Raw genomic sequence first — 5,609 nt, forward strand, 5'->3', positions numbered from 1 at the left:
CAGTAGCTTTTGTGAGAAATAAAGTAAAACAAAATTGTTAGATAACATACTCTCAAGCAGTGCTGGAAATCAACTTACGACTATGACTACGTATATATACTATACATTCTTGAAATAATAATACGCGCTGCCGTTAAAAAGTCTTACGAATATACACTGGCTAAAGCCTGCCTGGCATTTCCACTTCACTGCTTCGGGTATTTCTGCCCGTAAAGAAAAGAAATTATCATAAATATAGAAAAGTGTCTACATATAATGCCTTTACAACTAAGTGTGCTGCCAAGGAGTGAAAAATATAGGAAGACTGTAAAAAGGAGTAAATAAATTTTCAAATTTTATATAACTATCTGCCAACTATTGAGTTTAACAAAACCATTCAAATTTGCCATTTATTCCAAGACAGCGAAAGTAAACGACCTTTTATCCGCCATACTTATCACCATTGAATTACCCAGTTGCTACGCAAGTACGCATAGCTTTCGAAAATTTCAAGACATTTTATATTTGAGTATAAAGAATAAGGACTAAAATATCCAAATACCCAAAATAATCCTTAACACTTACTATGCTTGTTCCTTTTCATTGGGGGTATTTTTTTACGTGGCGGGTCCCAAACCCAGCGCACAACCCTATGCAGGGGATGTTTCGCCTTCTCGCCATTTCAAACGGACCGTTTCTTAGGCTAACCCAGAGTATACTTGGTCAAAGGGACCGAAGTCTTAGCTGCTTGAGTCTATGCAAAAGAAATCGTTCCTGGCCACTCCAAGTGAATGGCTATCAGAGAACTTTACCTCACTTGCGTGAACTTCTACTCATGCCTCGCGATCCGCACGCCAAACAAACACAAGGAAGGTTCGACGGTCGAGAAGCTGCAATCACAAACAGACAGCCGAACGTTTTTCTACTCGGGCTTGCACGCCCTTCACTCTTGCAGAGCACTCATCAAAAATCGGTATAGAGGGAACTTTGGGAAGGCATATTCAAACTCCTTACGTACAGCTGCAATCGTAACCATGTGGTTTTCGGAAAGTGCAGAAAGAACAGCTGGTCGATCAAGGATGGCCGTGTGCGCGGAGAGAAAGAACAGGTTTGCCTAACCTCGCAACGTTACGGATCGACCACAACACGTGCGGGAATGTGGGATAGATACGAGGAGTTTGCAAGAACGGCGAAAGCGACGACGCCATTTTGTCAGACAGAAGGAGAAAGAGGCGAAATGCGTGAGTACGAACGCATCGATAAGCTGGCCGACAGGGTAATGCTCGAAAATTCTAACGAAAAGATGCGGCAGCTTTGACAGGAAGGTTTCAAGACGAGCATAACTCTGTAGACCCCCAAAGGTGATCGTAAAGGTGTTTTTTAAAGAGCTTGATAACTTTTTTAAAAAAAAAACTCATAAACTTTGCAAATCTCTCGTTCTTTATTAAAACGTTAGATTGGTTCATGACATTTTACTTGTTTGAAGATAATTTCATTTAATGTTTGACCGCGGGCTGCTTCTTTAGGTGTTCCATTCGGAAAGTCCCATTTTGGGCAACTTTTTCGATCAATTTCGGCCGGAAATATGCCGAATTTACTTCCAGGGAATGTTGGTCCTTCCAAAGCTGGTAATAGTTGCTTGTCCTTATTTTCTGTAGGCTTAGACTTGACGTATCCCACAAAAACTATCTAAAGGCGTTAAATCGCAGGATCTTGATGCCAAATACGGGTCCATTTCTTGAGATGAATTGTTTTCCGAAGTTTTTCCCTCAAAATGGCCATAGTCTGGGCTATCTGTTGGCCATGTAGCGCCATCTTGTTGAAACCACATGTCAACCAAGTTTCAGTTTTTCTTCCATTTTTGGCAACAAAGTTTGTTAGCATCGAACATAAGGCGATCGCCATTCACCGTAACGTTGCCGTCCAACAGCATCTTTGAAAAAAATACGGTCCCATGATTCCACCACGTACAAACCACACAACAGTGCAGTTTTCGGATGCTATGGGCAGTTCTTGAACGCTTCTGGTTGCTTCTTCACCCAAGCGCAATTTTGCTTATTTAACGTAGGCCATTCACCAGAAATGAGCCTCATCGCTGAACAAAAATTTGTCGCTAAAAAAGCGCGGAAACACATTTCGAAAACCGAACACTGATTTTGGATAAATAACATTCAATGAAGTTTGCAAAGCGTTTGCTTCGTTCGGTAAGTCTATTCATGATGAAATGTCAAAGCATACTGAGCATCTTTCTCTTTGAACACCAGTCGTGAAATCCCACGTGATCTGTCAACATACCTAATGCATGAAAAATCCTACCTCAAAAACAATCACCCGTTGTTACCGATGCCCCCCGAGCATACTTAAATTGGAGGGAACACTCTCCGGCCCTGCTTGAATGGCAGTGAACGCACAACACAGGGAGAAGGCGAACCCATACCCCAATCGAGGTGACGATGGAGCGAACGTTCCCTTGCCCCGATCGATGAAGAATTTTTTCGAATAGCAGTTGCTCGGCCTGAAGAACACAAGTCGGCAGGGGCCGACTGATTGCGCGGCCGAGCTATTCAACGCGGCGGCGAAGAACTGATAAGGAGCATGCATAGCTTCTTTGTAAAATATAGTCAAAAAGACGGATGAAAGCATGCCCAACGATTGAATTTAAGTGTCTATGCCCAATCCATAAAAAAGGAGAACCCCACAAATCGCGCCAACTATCGTGGGATTAGCACTCCTCAACATCGAATATCAGTTTATCGAGCGTATTGGTGTGAAAGATGTAACGCCCGCCCCCCGTCACAACTGATTGACCTTATCATGTGGCTTTAGACCTGGCAAATCAATAACGACCAAAATATTCACCATGCGCAATCTTGGAGAAAGACCCGTGAAAGCAGAATCGCCACACACCACCTCTATCGTCGATTTTCAAGCTGATTTCGACAGCACGAAAGGACTGGTATCCGCCAGGAGCGCAAACTGATACGCCTGTGTAGAACTGACGTTGAAGGCGGACAGCCAAAGCTCCCATGAGTATCGTGAAGAACCTCTCCGAGCCGTTCGATTCCCAACGAGGTATTTCAGACAAGGCGACTCTCTATCGTGCGACTTTTTTCAATCTAGCTGCTGGGAGAAAATAGTTGTCGAGCTAGCAGAACTTAATCGAGCAGGTACAATTCTCTATAAGAGTGTACAGCTGCTGGTGTGAATGCCGATGATATTGATATCATTGGCCCTCAACACCCGCGCCGTAGTTCTGCTTTCTCCAGGCTGGACAAGAATCAAACGAATGGTCCTTGCAGACGAAATATCTCCTGTCATCAAACAAACAGTCGTCGCACTCGCGACCTTTGGCACTCACGTCACTGTTGACAGTCATAACTTGAAGTTGTAGATAATTTTTCGTCTTGGAACCAGTATAACACCACCAACAATGTCACCTAGAATCCACGCAGGTAACTCCCTTGACAACAGGTGCTACGATTCGGACTAAGTAGGCAATTGAGAAGCAAAGCGTCCATCTCTCGACAGACATATACCAAACTCTAATAAGTCTCTCATAATTCCCGTCCTGCGTTATTGTGCAGAGGCTTGGACAGATGTCACAGCGAATGAGTCGAAACGTTTGCGAGTTTTTCGAGGAGAAAATTATGCGAAAGATTTATGGTCCTTTGACTCGTTGGCCCGGCGAAATATCGCATTCGATGGAACGATGATCTGTACGATATATACGACGACATTGACATATAGTTCAGCGAATTAAAAGACACCGGCTACGCTGCTAGGTCATGTTGTCCGATGGATGAAAACCTCCAGCTTGAAAGTATTCGACGCAGTACCCGCCAGCGGGAAAAGCAGAGTAAGAGGAAGACCTCCAACTCCGTTTGGAAGGAACCAAGTGGAGAAGGACCTGGCTTCGCTTGGAATATCCAATTGGCGCCACGTAGCGAAAAGAGGAAACGACTGGCGCGCGGTTGTTAACTCGGCTATAATCGCGTAAGCGGTGTCTACGCCAATTAAGAAGAAGAAGACTTACTATACTTCCTTTCATTGATGGCACATGTGACAGGAGTGTGCCGACTATGGTTGTCCTAGTGAAGACTTAAATGACACAAATGACAAGCAATCGTCAAACATAAATTGACATTATTGTTGCACAAAAACCACAAATTATTATCTTTAACGAATTTACACTCGCAAGTATGCTGAATTCACATTGCACACCGAAAACCCAAAAACATTTTCATACTCAAGCCGGTTCATAAGCATACATATTATTGAGCAATTATATAATATTAGGATACACAGTAGTAGTATTTACCATACCGAAATGTGCTTGAGTATATATGCGAATTCTCAAACGAAAACCCATTGCTGCTGTTGCTGCCGCTCACGTGCCGTGATATATTTGGATTAGACATGCAGCCATGTGTAAGCTGTCATTTAATTAAATTCACCAAAATTTTCTCAAAATGCTGTTCGCCTACTTGTTTAACGGTTTGTTTGCTTGTGCGTAAGTGAGTGCTACCCAAAGTATAGCTATTGACTCGCCTTGTTTGACATAATGTTGGCATTGCGACAACCCTAGAATGTCGTTTCGAACACTTGAGTATGAATGTATGTATCAACCGGCTTGTGATTGATAATCGCAATGCAGTCGGAGTGTCAATGAACTATTATTACCAATGATAAAACCAATTTAGCAAAAAAAAAAGTATTTTAAAGCATCTTTTCGCTGCCTCGTAGGTACATAGTTGACTACGAGATATTCGTATGTATATCTTCAAGTAAGATTGCTTGAGCTTGTGGCTATTTCGTAGCATCTATAGCAGCCATTATCGTTAATTTTGTCTTTCGTTAGACATCGATGGAAGACAATTTGTAAATCTGCATTTTATTTCAACATCTTTGAGATTGCAATATCGTAGATAAACTCAGAGTTCGTTGAGACGCAAATGACATAATAATAACAGTCACTTTGAGAGGTGTTTAGATAGCATATGTGATCACCTAAATTGCCAATATTAGTAATATGTGGAAAAATATGTTGTATATTCCCGCTGATTACATTTTAGAGGTCTGAAATTAAAGCTTACGGTATTTGAAATAGTTATAATATAGTTAAACGAAAAGTTACGTGCTTGCGTTTCAAAAGTTACGCATACGCCGGGCGCCACCTGAGGGAAATTAATTTAAAATGTAAAGAAGGAGTAATTAAATATAAAACAAACAAATAAAATTGACAAATGCTACATGTTGATTAATTAATTTTCAATTTTTATGTAAATATTTTTTATTTCAATTTCGATAGCCAGGTGCCAATATTCCAACATTATGCTGTTGTTTAATGTTAACTTTGATTTACCTAATAATTAACCACGACAAGCTCTTAAAATGCCTTAAATGAAAATTATTGCGAATTTCTGTACTATTTTTACTAATAAAACGTGCAATATAAATTGCTGTTAAAGTAAAATTCCAAGCGATTCCATTTTCGCAAATGATAAAATGCCACACTGGTTGGCAACCGCACTTAATTGGTATTATCCATCAATTCTATACGCTGTGGATGAATAATTGATGGTGCTCTCAAAATTTAGCAGCAAATGTGCCAGAGTATAATAGGATCATTA

Source organism: Bactrocera dorsalis, chromosome 2 (assembly GCF_023373825.1).
Source record: "Bactrocera dorsalis isolate Fly_Bdor chromosome 2, ASM2337382v1, whole genome shotgun sequence".
NCBI classification, from domain to species: Eukaryota; Metazoa; Arthropoda; class Insecta; order Diptera; family Tephritidae; genus Bactrocera; species Bactrocera dorsalis.